Raw genomic sequence first — 15,855 nt, 5'->3', positions numbered from 1 at the left:
CGCACATACTTCTCATCCTCTTGGTAGTAAAGGAAGACAAAGGACAACTGTCTCCGATCCCAGAGCTGACAGGACACAGATATCACCACTGGATTTTCTGTTTCACTCACCATGCTCACTGCCTTCAGAGCTGCCAGCTGATGTAAATGCTTTATAAGCAGCAACAATATCATTGGTACAGCTTCCTCCCAAAACACTGGTGAGAACTACACAAACACTGACGTTGAAACCATTTACCTCATGGAGAAAATGTGAAGTTAAAACACCCCTCAGAAAATCCCTGCAGTGAAACACCTTGCTAAGCTTGCCAGCCCACATGGAAACAAGCAAAGCTCATGAGGAATGGGAGTGTTGCACCTTTTGCGGTTCTTAAGAGATATGGGTCTTCTTCTGACCTGAAGTGGCACACAAGTCAAAGTATCAAGTGAAACAGATCTGTAGGCTTTGGCTTATTTAAAAATAAATAAATAAATAAACACCTACTTGTTACAAAAATAGGTAAGTGCCTTCACAGAACTGCTTGCAAGTGAAGACTATGAAGCCATCAGAAATAAACCTGACACATCACCCTCTGCACCCAGGAAGGAATCAGGGGGAACAGATCATTTCATATAAACTGATCTTCTGAAGGTCACTGCATTACAGAAATAGCATGATGTGAGAAGACATTTCCTGCTTGCCTTTATACACAGCAGGTGCTTTTGTGTCAGAAGGGACTGTAAGAAAGGACAAAGCCTATAATCCTCTGACCTTCCTCTTCCAATTCTAACAGGATTTCCAGTGCTGGAAAACCCATTTGTGGCCTGGTGCAGTAAACCACCTTCAGAAAGTATAACAAGCTCGCACCATTCTGTGATTGCCTTGGAATCAGTAGTACTAATTTATAAATGCTGTGTCTTTTATACATGCATCTGATTGATGAAAAAGAGATTGCAGTCATCAAGACTTTAAGAAAACCTGAGACTACCAGCCTTGGAGCGCTACCTTCAACATGCTAGGAGATGATTTCAACAGTTTAACCATCCGAAGAAAACCTGTACCCATAAAACAGAGGATAAAGAAAACAGAGTGATGGGAGCAAAGACCAAAAAGGATCGTGACAGATTAAAAATTTTATATATGTGTGTGTATATATATCTACACATGCATCTTCTCAAACGCAGAAGACCTGGGCAAGCTAAACTGCGTGGTTTCTATAAGGATGACAGCTTTCCTCCTGTTCTAATCCTCAGGATTTGTTCTCACCATGAAGGTTCAAAGACAGCTGTCTCAGGCCACTAAATAGCCACTGCCAACAATCATTAAAGAGCAACTACTAACTGACCCTGGGAAAATGTCTCTTGGGAAAACACAGCTTGCTCACAAGGCAGAGCAGAGCCAGACCTGTCAGGAGAGCATCATCCCTCTGTATAATAATGCAGAGGTGCGGAGACCCAGGTACAGGCCAGTGCCTGCTCCACACCACAGGAAGAAACAGGATTTATACTTTATTAGTTTTATACCTGTACTTGTCTTGTGCAGCTTCAGAATCTATCCTTCAATCGCTAGCTAAAAGACTCATTCATAAAAAGCAAGTGCCACCTACAGATAAAATACTTAGAGCAAAGATGTTGTAATAGATTATGCTGCTTCGAAGTTTTCATCTAGCTGAAAAGAAATTTGTTGTTGTGTATTCTTGTTACAAATGTTTATGTCTGCTTCAGCTCTTACAGCTATACGATCTGATGTCTTCACTGGCTAATTTTTCACTTGCTTCCTTAAAAAAAAAATAATCATACACTAAAAAGTTCAGTGCTCAGCAGCGTTGGATTTTGCTGCTAATGACACATTTTCTTTCAATACAGACAGCCGGGGTTGTCTAGCAGCAATTTCTCCATTCAGTTTACCATTCTACCTTTCAAATACTGGCGTTAGTCATAACAGAAGCATGTAGTCTAGCTTGGTCAACAAGCAACTATACTCAAGCCCAAAATACTTGTCCCAAGCACTACTCTAGAAATGACCTGCAGCACAATGGGAGAAAAGACACTCTGAACTGGCCCTGCTCTGAACAGGACCAGATGATTTCCAAGAACAGATCTCTTTCATGAACAAATGCACAATTTCTAAGCCTGCTCCTCTAAGCTGTAGCAAGCTTACCACAGCACCACACTGCAGCAATATCTGAGGTGGACAATAACGCTATCTCCCTGATACCGTTGGAAAAGACAAACACTATGACAACAGACTGACTGAGTCAGCATTAATAAACCATACAATTTTATCTCACTTCCCTGCGCTTGCATGCCAATACGGGCAGGTGGTCCCATGGAGCAGCTTCCAAAAAGGCACTGCCAGCAGGGCCGCCAAGGGCTGACACTAGAACAAGGCCTTGCACAAAGCTTCACTTCTCCAAGACTCGGCTCAGAACTGCCACTGGATGCAACTCAGTGCACTGGGTACAAACATTAAAAAAGCACCATAGGCACTATCTGGCAAATTTTAACTAACGACATTCTTAACAGCTGACAATAACAACGGTGGCAGCGCACATAACTTTGAATTGCCCGGAAAGGGGGAAGCACCTCCCCAAGCTGCAGGTCTGCAGGTGCAGGGCTGGCTGGCATCACCAAGGCAAACCCCAGCTCACACGAGCTTCCTTTTGTGCGCTGGCAGAAGCGCATCCCAACACATCCCTCTGGGACATGTGAATACAGAGGAGTTATTATGACTGATCTTTTTCTTATGTGTGGTCCCCATAACCAAAACGTACTTAAGGCAAAATGGAGGGAATAGTAGAATTTAAATTGGACTTGGTTTGACATGTCATTGGCATCAACTCGGAGAAATTTTCCCCTGTACTCAGTAACAGCCAAACCACATTGAAAATCCAACTTTGGCACCAATTCTGGTAGGCCAACACCGCACAGCACAAGAAATACCTGCCTCAGCTGTTTCACCTAGCACTATATATGACACAGGGAAAGTTATCTGATAAAAACCCTTGTTTGCCCAAGCTCTTGCTCCTACAGCAACAATTCAAATGCTTTACATAAAAGATGACCCAATTTTGAACAAGCCAATTATTAACAATCTTGAACTGGATTAATTTTATTCTGTTTATGCTTTTGAGTATACAGATGGAGCCACTAAAACTCATTCAAATTCAAATGGACATGACCATCAGATTTGCAATTTCCACTCAGATCCCATAAATACTGAAAAAATTACTAGACTAGTGAGAGGTGGGTGGTTCTGCCTTGAGTCAAATAAAATATTGTTACAAAAGCAAAATACTTGGTGGTATTTATCATTCTCTGGGCCAAAAACCCTTATGTCACCCTCTGCTCTACAAAACAATTATATACTTTGGAATTAATCTTTTTGCCTCTCAGATTGTTAACAATTTTCAGACAGTTCTTTGATCTCTTCCTTGTATAGCCAACAGAGCATTAATTTGGATAGGATATGTTACTGCAGCAGGGTGCTGTCTCCTGTCAGGCATCAATAACCTGCCCCAAGCTGCATACCCATAAAAAAGCTGCTATGCCAAGAATGTTTTACTTGCCAGAGGAGCTACTGCTGTTAACTCGATGACAAGGCTCCCATTTTTCCTTCAGTGGTCACATCTAGCTTTTCTCATACGCAGGAAATAGTCTTAAGTTTTTTCCTCCACCAATGCAATTACTCGTTTCAGAAACACTGGCTGGTTTTGCTAATTCATGTTTCTTTTGTTACCTGGTAGCAGGTTACTGTTATCAGCAACCCACAAAAAGTGTTTCCTCTTCCTCCGAAGGTGATACAAATTGAACAGAGTATCAGAGGGTTCTGTAGGACTAAGAGGAATCAAAGCAGTGACACTACATTTCTTACCATTTCTGAAGAAAAGCATGTTTAAGCCAAGAACTCTGACAGCACAAAGCCCACGCATGCGTATTAGCCATCATTTACTAACTTGTTCTTCAGAAACACGATGTCATTCAGCAAAATCAAGGACTGCAATGACTGGTCAACACACTATCTAGAAACTTTATGACTACAAATCAATGCCCTCCATCTTCCTATGATCTTGAGAAAGCACAGAAAAGAAAAAAATGCCTCTTTACTGAAAGGCAACAGTTCAGACACTTAAAATGTTAACACTTATTATTAAGGGGGGTGGAAGAAAAAAATAGCAGTGCAAAAAAAAGCAGGACCAAAACCCAAACAGTGGAGACACCAAGAACGTGGAAGCTCCTGCCTGTGAACAAACACTCATGTGGAACACACCCCCAGGTCCAGCACACAACGCTAGCAGGGACGCAGAGGGGAGGTGAAGGAAAGCGTTATGTGGCTGCTTAAAGTGACATTCACAAGCTTTAGCACAGAAGTGTATTTTTAACCACAAATGAACAGCGCAGGTTTTTTAATTTTCTGGTAAGTTTCAAGGACAGAAGCCATAGAACACATCAAAATGAAGATAAAACAGTAAAATAAACACGTTTAAAAAAAATGCAGACCGTGTCAAAGAATATATGGTACAGGCAGCTGACACAAAAATGAGAAGGAATGAAAGATCACAGGTATGTTCTTAACAGCTACTCCAGACCTGAGAACCTAGGCATGAGCACCTGCCTGCAAGCACCCAGACCGAGAACCTTGCCTCAAATCACACCCACCTAACCACACTCACACCAGTATTACAGCAGTCCCAGTGCCTGCTCCAAATTTCTCAGGGCATATCCAAAGAAGGGATTTTAACAGTATTTTAGTAACCCGAGAATGATCTCACAGTGAACTTAGAAACATCGCCTTTCCAAAGTTATTACAAAGAAGGTTCCTTTGACTGCAATCTGATCCAAAACAAAACCAGAACACAGAGTTCTCCCAATTCCCCACCTCTGACCATTCTTGCCCCCAGAATATGACACAGCAACTGATTGCTGGATGCCCCTGGAAGGCACAAGACACATTCACTGACTTCAAGAGGCACGGTAAGTTCTGCAGCTACTGGGAAATCTGCTGAGCTGACTCCATCGCTGGCCTTTTTGTTGCATATCTGCAAGTTCAAATAGTGGCACAATGCTGTCATAAAAACAACAGGTAACTGGCACCGGATCCAGAATTTCTGCAGGAGGAATCCCATCTGAACCAAATCATTTACAGAACAGGAGACATGCCAATCCAAGAAGCTGAATGTAAGGCCAAATGTGTCTTCAGCTTCCTCAAGTCAGTGGCAAACTTGGCAAGTTAAATCAAAAATCCATACATCCCAGTAACTTCCATGAGACAGCAGCCAGTGGAAGATGCTTCAGGAATGACATAGGCACAAAATATCATTTCTTTTCAGTGTCCAGTAATCTGTGGTTTAGTGACTTGATTAACCAACAGAAGATCAGATGCCTACTCAGTGAAGATGACTGGGTGTTTTTTTCTTTGGTTTCATTGCATACAAACCAACTAGCATACCATGGATAAAAAATACATCTGAACTACTGGATACATACTCTGCACAGGAATCACACTGATCAACCTGAATTCCCCTCCCCAAGAAGTCTTTGGATTCAAGAGCCAAAGGGATAAAAATCAGGGTGAACAAAAAACCAGATATATAGGATGGGAGAAGAGACCTGGCCAAAACTGCCCAGTGTTTAGGCAGCACATGGCCTGTTTGTTTCGCAGCAAGATGACCAACCCTACAGATTTTGATGCCTAATAAAAGCCAGTTCAACTTATTATAAACTGTCCTGCACATTGGTTTAAAGCCAGTATTGGTTAAACAGTTATAAATTACCTTCTGTTAATTAGATTGTTTAAAAATATACACTCATGCCTTAAAAAGTTTTTTTTACTCCAGCCTCCTCTCCAGTATGCTCTCCAGATGTAACCAAGAGCACAGCCATCGGACCTGGCCAACAGTACATTGTCTCATTACTCTTCAAAGTCAAGTTCCAGTATTGACACTCTCTCCAACTTCTCAGAAGTTACTACCCCTGATCTCAAACATGTTCGACAGCTCCACAACCACAGTCCATCAAGCATCAAGTGGCCATCACACTCCAAGCAATGCCAGGGACTTGGACTGACCCCCCGGCAGGAGCAGCTGAGCAGGAAGCTGCCAGACAGCCAACTGCCCAAATGGCATCCTTTTGCCTTCCAACATGTGCTGTTATCAGTTTTAAAGCTCTCCAGATGCTAACCTGCCATCTGCTTCATCACCTCCTTCTCCACACTCCTTAAGATGTTCTCAAAATGCCGAGTTTAGGTGCCCCTTCCATATTCACAGGCTTTTTCCACACTCCCATCAGCAACTGAGTTGTGGTGGAACCAGTGTAATTAACAAAATGCTGAGATGCAGGTCTCCAGAACAGAGCTGCCTCACAGTATTTGAGGGAGCCAACATAAGCAGAAAATGGAGCAGGCCACAGTTTACAAAGGTTTTAAAGCAGCAAGAAAAATCCAGACTACAGCAGCCCTGAGCATGAGGTAGGCAGGAAAGCTGAAGTCGCCCTGCCCTGAGAACCTGTGGGAAGGCTCCAACTGTCCCGAGGTATGATGATGCTTCTAACTCATCAGGAGCAATACCACAGAGTTCAACTTTACAGTGTTATTAGAAAGGTCATAACAGACATAAGAGACAAGCATTTCTAGAGCCAAACTGTACAGAAAAGATAGGAAGACCTTTAACCTTGAAGTCACCATTTTCAGCATTTTGAAGATGTACTAAACTAGAACTACAGCTCTTACATTTCAAAAGCAAAAAGAAAAGAAACTCAGTGGAGCTGAGATGAGACTTTGAGACAATTTGAAAAATATACTACACTGCTGCCCCCAGAGCCAAGCCTGTGCAAAAAGTGCCTTAGTCAACCATACATCTACAGTACAAAAAAAACCTGATTGAAATTTAACTGTTTTCTACATTGTGTGCAACAGTCCAATGTAAACAAACATGACACAATGTGTGATCATTGCTTTACATGTATTTCACATATTCTTTAATGTATCACAATAATCTCTAAAGATACTACATGCTGGTTTAGGAAAGAATACCAATACACATTCCTAATATTCAAGGCCAAGTATGAGAGAAAAGGCCTCCTATTTTTTTGTAAGAGATGTCAATAACAGGGCCTAATACACACTCTCATTTCATTTTTGCATGCACAAAAACAGTGAATTCAATCATTACAGCTGCTAGTCTACCCTAGCCTTTTACCCCAATATAGCGTGCCTTAGGGAGAAGGAAATATGTATTTCATCTTAAATAAGGCTTCAGCCTCCCCATCCACCTCCCTGGATTTCATCTTCATGTGTAAGCACCAACATGACAGCAAGTACTTCATGTAAAGCACTCAATCCAAACTGACATCTGCAGACATGTTTCTTGCATGTGATTACAACACAGCACACAAGAAAGCTTCTCCTGTCCAAAACTAACCCTCTGTACTCCAAGCGCAGAGCAAAGGCTCTGATGGAATCTGCAAGCACTGCAGAAGCAAAAGGAAGCACAATTCCAATATGTTTAACAACTGAATTAGCATAATGCTCACCATGCAGAAACCAGTTTCCCTGACCTTCTTGAAATGCCAATCTGCAACTACCGATGAGTCCTTCCTATGTGTACTGTGATTCAATGATGTGAATGAAGAAGTCAGGAAAACATCTGTTTCCCCATCAAGTTTAGTGACAATAGGTCAGACATGCGGAACCTCTCCTGCAGCCTCACAGAACCGTGTAGCTATAGTGAGCATCTCTCTCCTACTAGGTAAAATTCTACTTAGGAGAGTAAGAAAAGAACTTAAGTTGTATTAAAAACTCTACTGTAATCAAATCAGTTCATTTAATCTCTCCTTTGCAAGCAGTAAACACAGTAAATTTTTAAAATACTCATTTTGTGAAGAACATAAACTGAACATTATGACTTGTAAGAATTACAAGATACATAAATTCAAACATGTTTTAGAAATACTTAACATTATTTGCATAAAGTTACATATTTTCTTGGACATAATTGTTATTGTAGGCTTGAATATGCAAAAGAAAAACCCTGTATCATTTGTACATGTGTACTGCAAGAATAGGATGATATACTCTGCAACCATCATATCACTTAAAATATTTTAAGGGCAGATTATACTAACATCTGACATTTTACAGAGCCAACACAGCAAGAGCACTGTTTGACAACAAATAATAAAAGTAACATTTCTTGTAAGGTCTCTAAGTAAAGGAACGAGCCAGCTAAGCTGCGCAACTTGAGCATAAATGCCTGTTTTAGAAAGGCATCTGTGCTCGTTTTGTTCAATGAAGAATTCTGAGTGTTCTCATGAAATATCAAACACCAATTATGGCGGCCAAAAAATTCCAACCCTGTTTAAAATGTATCATGGCTTTGCTGGGCCGAATGCTTTCCTTACAGATGAGACAGCTTTGTTCATTGAAAGCCTTGTATGGTTGAACATACTTGCAGCAGATACACAACCCTCTTAAATTTTGGCACAACTCACTCCCTACTAAGAGTTACTGATACTATGGCTGAATTGAAAAAGCAACCAGGCTTAATCCAGGCTGAAGTCTGAGCTCATTAAAAGAACGGAATAAAGACAAACTAAAGCCCATTCCTGTTTATGTCTTTCAAATTCTCATCATCACTGTACAATAAAGATCACCCTAGTTTTACAACAGGAGGAATAACAAGTTCTATAACACATTTATTAATAGCACTTGTTGAAAGGCACAGAAAGCATGTATTTAATCAATACTAAGACCAGAAAAAACAGTCACTATGAAAACATAAACAGAAGGGGCTGATGTGTATGGCAACAACATTGTTTGCATCAGCAAAAGCACACACAAACACCCATATTCCCATACGCTGAAATACTGGCAGCTTTTTGACTATTAGAAACTATGAAGGGTAAAATTGTTTTAAACTACTAGAATTAAAGAAAAATAACAAAACAAGAAGATTAGCATCTTCACTTCTTCACCTCTTCTTCAATGTGCCAATCCCATGTATTTTAGATTTAAACCACAAAATGCAGCTAATTTATTTTTCTTCTATTTTTGCCATCTATCTCATCTGCACCCAAGTGCCGCTTCTGCGGCAAAGTTAAAGTTGTCTATTCCTGGCCTGGCCTAGCTCAAAGAGCACACACGCTTCCCAGCAATGCCAGAGCTCTGCAGACTCCACTGCCGAACTGTAACTGGGTCAAGCCGGTGGCTGGAGTTAACAGGCCACTCTGCTCACAGCAATTCTCTCCCCAGCCCCCAACCAAATTAAAGGGGTATTCTGACCTGGAAAAAAAACACTTGGATCTCCTTGTTACTCCACATTGAAGTTTACACCAGTTATGTAAAATAAGTAAGAACTGCACCAAAGCTAGAGCCATTCGTACGCTGCATACATACACTCTTTGAAGAAACTGTGGGAATGCACATGCACGTTTTTTCCCTCTAAGTGAAAACTGTGCAGATAACCAAACCTTCAGCAGCTGAATTGTTATCTTTCTCTACTTGTTACAGCAGGCTAATGACCATCCTGACTCATAATTACTACAATAGTAAGAAGCTTTCAGTTCTACTCCTGCAAGACCAACACTTATCTTCTTTCAGGCATGCAACAGCTTTATTATAGGCCAAAACTGAAAGTTTTGGCACTTAATTCCGATAAGAACTTTTAATGAATGGCTCTGTAAGCAGCTTTAAAAAAGCCCAGATTCCTCCCCACCACCCCCCGCCCCAATGTTTAAGTGCATGTTCATAGGACATGACTCTAAAACAAAAACAAGCAATGTTTTGGATAATAAACCTCTGTAGTCCTAGACTGCTCAGACTGCACCACCACAACCACACAAGCCTAAGAAAAAATTAATTTCCTCTCCTCAAGCATGTTTTGTAGAAATGAAGAGTATAAAAAAAAAAAATCGACTCCCATTGTTTCAAGGTAATTGTAAGGTACTCAGGAATTGTGAAAACATGTAACCAACGATCGCCTATTTATACAGATGCATTGAAAAATAACCCCAGCTTGGAAAGCTGTTTGAAGGCTTCCTTGTCTGCAGAGGTTCCAGCATTACATATTCTCAGAACAAACCAAAGACAGTGTAAAGCAACAAAATAGGCCACCTTTGTTTAAGAAAAGGATCTCAAGATTAAGCTGTTTACAGCTAGATTATTTATGCCTAGGCCTGAAGAAAATCATCACCCAGTAGACCTACATATATCCCTTTCTGATCAGACATTCAGGTCATACTAGCATAAATTGATATCCATTCATGAGAAAAAAAAGGAAACATTACTAATTTTTTTTTTTAGCCAATAGCTGCAAAATGTTAGAATAGTCGTCCTACTGAATTCAGTGTGTTTTGCCAAAACTCAGTACCCAGGTTTTCTTAAGAATTTGGTTTTCCTGTCACTTAACAGAACCTAAGATATGAAAACTCCACTGTGCATAAAACCACTTCACCCACAGAAGCCCATTGAAGGCAAACAGTAATTGACTTGCAATGTTTTTTATTTCTTACTTTTTTTAAAAGTATTACTAGAACACAGCTTCAAAAGAAAGGCCAGAGTTCAGACAGAAGTTTACATATGCCCTTCAAACTTACTGAAAGCCAATCAAGGAAAAGAAAGCAGACAACTTTCATCTCCTTCAACAAGTGCAGCATCTCCTCAGAAGCAGCTCTTCACAGTCATGTCTCACTGGAAGCATGTATACAGGCAATCCAACAGCAAATTCACGTTCATAATTAGGAGAAGTCTGTACATTCAACTGCATAGGTGAATCTAGTTTATCAAGCATGATGTCTTTCAGTTAAACTATTACATCTACCAGGTCCATGGTCGTTCAGAAGGTTGTGGTTAGGATTCAAGACTAGTTTGCCACAGAGGGAATCCCACAGCTCTCCTGACCCCATTATTCCAGCCTCTTTGGCTGCAAACCCAAGACAACCTCGCGGCTGTTTATACCACAAAGGCTACCTCTGCAACCAGGGGAGTCTCCATTTAAATAGCTTTCAGAGGCAAAAGCAAAATGTTTGTGGCTTCTTCCATATGATGTCTTTGAGTGATTCCTACACAGAGAACAAAAAACACACCTAACACATTGCAACATTCTCAGATTCTAGTCACCTTTGTGCATCAAACACGAAGTAGTGATACAGATTGTGCTCACAGCATCACTGAAAGCTTCATGCCTGGGCTTGCAGGATTAAGTAGTTTACTTCAGTCTTGGTTTTACAAACAGCTCAGTGAATACAGTATGATCTCCTATTCCATGAATGTCTCTTTAAAGTATTGAATAGACATAATATTTTCCTCCCAAAAGCTACCTGCTACTTGAGAATTGAACAAGGAGTCCCAAAAGGCTGTGCCTGCATCAAGAAATAAATTAATAACATAAACTAGCAGAAAACCTAAGACACTGAATACCTCCCTACAACCAACAGCATTGTGTACATCTCCCAAGCTACAAAAGTGAAAGAAAGACTTCCAACTAGCATTATTCATATCCTCTTGCAGCAAGACATCCTCTAAGCAGAAATAGCTTAAAAATAAGAAAAGAATAGTGACATTACATGTTACTGGATGCAGAACATTAAAAACTTGCATTTAGACATGCACATACACACACACCTCTTTTACTAGTGAAATTTTTAAATAACTACACAGCATGACAAACTCATTTGTCAAAGGAAACTTCCCCCGCCTAGTGACCAGCACCAAGTTATCAACTTTTTATGTACTATCAATTTCAGAAAACATACCAAGTCTTAGACAAAGATCTTAACATATGAGACTCCTCAATAACAAACCAGTACAACTTTTAAATACATGAGCAGCCAAAATTAGGAGGAGAAGTAGTTTTCTGCAACCACAACCATACTGTGTCCCTAACTGACACGCTTAAGAGTAATCCTCTCAAATATGATCCCGAGTCCTGTGCTCCTGATCTGCAGAGTATTCCCCACAAGCACTGTGGTCTATACTGAAATTGTCAAAACTATGGAAAGTTTTCTTACTACTATTTAAAAAAATCAAGGACAGGAGAAAAATCACCAGGAGTTCTATCAACTTGATTCTGACAATACTTGGAAAACCCGCCAGAAGACAGAAAACTCCACGACCAAAGATCAAAGACTAATCCCAAGGAAAAGACTAGGCAGCAAATGCAGCAACACATTCTTCACCAAGGAGAGCAAGCTCACTTTTTACTTTACAATAACCAAAACACTCTGAGAAGGGAGGCGTTGAGACTGGTTTCAAAATTATCTAGTAGCCAGAGAAACAGAAGCAATGAATGGAGCAGAGTCCAGGGCAACACCCAAGCAAAATCACAGAGCCCCGTGAAGCAGCCCAGGAAGTATAATACCTGAGCTCTCCCTCTACCTTCCACCTGGGACCTGCTGGTCAGGACTCACTTCTTTCATGTGTGGTCTAAATTTTACCTTCAGTCCATGGAGCAGTAAGGGCCAGCAAACTTTTCAAACATAGAGCTTAGAGTCTGAATTTCTTTCTTTCAATAAAATTTATTTCCAAGTTGTAACTGTTTTTTTTTTTTTCCTGTGGGAGAGATCAGGCACACAGTATATTACTACTTTCAGAGGTGTCTGCAGACACACCCTTGCTCAAGTAGCATCCAAGGTGACAGTGCTACACCTGGTTGGAAACAGTATTAAAAACTTTTTTTTAAAATAAACACACAACACAATCATCACTACACATAGCTCCCAGACTGGCAATGATCAGAGGTAATGAGTTTTTTAATCATCAGACATTAACATTTTCTTAATATATTGGTATCTAGATAGTTAAAAGCCCAGGTAGATGGGTACTCTGCCCTTTCTCCTCTGGCCGTTAAGACAGGCAGCCTCTAGAACCACAGGCGAGTACAAACCTTGGATAAGTGACATTCACATTGTTTACTACCATATATAAAATGAAATAGTAAAAAATGACAAATACAAGTATCTAAATTAGAAGACAGTCCTAGATTTTGACTTCTTAAAGGAACTTTCCATGACATTCTAAAGTCACTTTGTTCTATGTCTTATATATATTGGAAAAAAATTTAGTTCAGAACTAGTTCAGAGCATCATCTGAAAAAGAAGAGACTAAAGTTTACAAGTACATCTTCAAAACTATACACCTATCAAAAGTGATTTACATCTTCTATTTAAACAGGATTCCTACATCTTTAATTACTCTAAAGCAGAAAGGCTTTATAGATTTACTTGCTAATAAATACCTTTGACTTTTTTTACAGAAAAAGGCATAGCATACAGTGAAGAAAATCCTACCAAAAAGTTTATAAATTCTTGAAAGATTTTTTGGAAGAAGTCTTTACCTGGATTAAGCTGCCAGGCACTTCATTTGCATTTCTGCCACACATTGTCTGCTTCCCTACCTCACCCTAAAAGCATCACAGGAAAAGAGAGAAAAACAGGGGTCCTTAAAAAGATGCAAAGCCTTCTAATTTACGGAAGGGAGACAAGGACAAGAAAAAGAAAATACAAACAACCTTCAATTCTGGCAAAAAGTACCTCTGAAGCAGCTAAACTACTTCACAGTTGCCCTGGAAACATAGTTTACCTCTTCAGCCTACCATGAAAATTGCCTGCAATTACCACAATGGAATAAAGCATCAGTTTTGACAAAATATCAATTGCTATATGCTGCAATTTAATGCAGTACCAGTATTTTATGATGAGCAATACTTCATCTTGAATAGAATTATATTACTAGCCACTGAAGAACCAAATCTGTAGGTATAATAAAAGGTTACGATAGCTCATAATGGTATAGAAGACCTCTGCCATCTGCCAAGTGTGATTTCCTTTAATCCCATTCCTCACACACAAATCAAAATCACACGGATTACGCCACAGAAATAGAAGTCAAGTCAATACCTGAATCCGCAAGATTAACCTCCTACCTTGAGACGGGAGAAATGCAAGAACAGTAAAAATGCTGCAAAGAGACTAAGGAAGATAAAGCCTTTTACATGACTCGATGCAATACCACACAGGAAATACAATGATTTCACAGATTAGCTTCACCCTTTCAGAATCCCGATTTTGCTCCCTCCCAAATCCAAGCGCAGAACTCCATGCAAATTCAGGCAATCGGGAACTGACCTTCAGTGTGATCTTTTGGATCAACTGTTTCTACCCATAAACGGAGCTCCTCATCCCTCCATCCACACACAAATCACATTTGGAGTTCAGAAGAAAAATGGACAAATGAGTTGCATAACAGAAGACAGCAATACAAATCTGTCCACCCAAATGTCAGAGACGCTTCTAAAATAAAAACATACAGACATGCACGGGCTGAAATGCCAACGAAGGTATGTGTAACTGCAATTAAAAAGAACCAGCGTGATGGCACTTAAAACTTAACTCTAGAGAGCAGATACATTTCCGAAGAGACCAAGGCATGAGGGAGTCACCACATACCGCGCTTCTGAACGCCCGTGTCCCTTCTGCAGGCTGCTGTCAACCCAAGCAGCAGTCGGAACGGCTGTAAACTCTTAAGGGGAGGGGAAGGGGGGTGTGGGGGGGTGTTGGAGCATCTTTATTTGGCCGTTTAAGAATGCCAAGCACATTATCATCACTAATCCTGAGGGGAACAGATAATTGCAGCGCTTACAAAAGTCATCTTGGATTACAAAATAAGGCTCTAACCTGCAGTGTTCGCCAGCAGAGCATTACACCCATGAGCCATCAAAATCACCACGAGAAGTACCTGCAGCCGCCCCCCCGACACCGAGCCGGGAGCACCCAGAGCTCCTCCTTTGTGCCTCGGGGCGCAGCACGGGCACACGAGGACCCAACTTCTCCCCGCGCCCTTGGCTCTGACGCAGTGAAAAACCAGCCGCCCGGCGAGCCCAGCGCCACCGGGACGGACCGCGGGACCCCCCCGCAGGCCGAGCCCCGGGCTGCGCTGCCCCCCGGCTCCCCGTGTGCGCCCCCCGCCGGGAACCGCCAGCCGCGGGAGGGGCAGCGCCGCCCCGGCCCCCCTCCGCTTCCCCACAGCCGGCTCGGAGGGCGGCCCGGGCCGCCGCTCCCCTCAGGGCGAGAGAGCCGGACCCGCCCGGTGCCTCAGCGGGCCGGGCCGCCTTTGTCCCGCCGCCCCCAGCGCGGTCCCACGCCCCGGCACTCACCGGGACCCACCGCCGGCACTTACCCTCACAGGGAACGGGAGGGGGAGGCGCACCGGCTCGTCTCTCAGGGGTGCCGGCGCGGGACGGCGCCGGCTCGGCCGCAACGGGGAAGTTGCTAACTAAGTTTGAGCGCGGCGGAGCCCAGCGGCCTGCCCGGCTGAGGTGATCGGCGGCCGGGCACGGCCAGACACCCCCACCCGGGGGCGGGGCGGAGCGGGGGCCGCCCCCTCCACGCTCCCCGGGACGAGGGGCTGCCGGGGGCAGCGGGCGGGCCGCGGCGGAGAGGGGAGGGCCGCGCCAGGCCGCCCCGCCCCGCCCCGGCCCCGCCGCTTGCCGGGCTGCGGGCGCTGCCGGCCCCGCCGCGCCGCAGGGGGGGGCCCGGCCCTTCGCCCCGGTGCCAGGAGCCGCCGGGCGCGGCGCGCGCGCAGCCCGGCCCGACCCCGCGGGAAGCGCCTCTGCTGTTGCCATGGCGACCGCGCGGCTCCGCCGGGGTGGGCGGGGCCTCCCGCGCGCCGCCCGGTGCCCCTCACAGGCGGCTCCTCCCCTTCCCTCCCTCCACCTGCTCCCCGGTGGGCACGGGCGCGGATTCGCGTCCCGGCTGCGGCCCCCGCCGCCGTCCCCTGAAGGAGAAGGCCGCGATGAGGACAGCCGCCCCTCAGCGCGCCGCCGCCCTGCTTCCTTACCCTCCGGACGGCACGACCCCCCGCCCCTACGCCCAACCTCCCGCAGCC

General features: G+C 43.3%; 1 protein-coding gene across 1 annotated transcript in view; it reads right to left on the bottom strand.

Moving 5' to 3' along the window:
- KIAA1671 (KIAA1671 ortholog) overlaps positions 1–15,294 on the bottom strand; it is an 87,192-nt gene extending 71,898 nt beyond the window's left edge. The window contains exon 1 of the mRNA XM_056329612.1: positions 15,148–15,294. The gene's annotated coding sequence lies outside the window, so the exon portion shown is untranslated. The remainder of the gene's footprint in view (positions 1–15,147) is intronic.
- Positions 15,295–15,855: the final 561 nt, after the last annotated feature.

This window comes from Falco biarmicus, chromosome 1 (assembly GCF_023638135.1).
Source record: "Falco biarmicus isolate bFalBia1 chromosome 1, bFalBia1.pri, whole genome shotgun sequence".
NCBI classification, from domain to species: Eukaryota; Metazoa; Chordata; class Aves; order Falconiformes; family Falconidae; genus Falco; species Falco biarmicus.
Note: the sequence above shows the minus strand (reverse complement) of the source record. Positions and strands in the feature narration are given on the sequence as shown.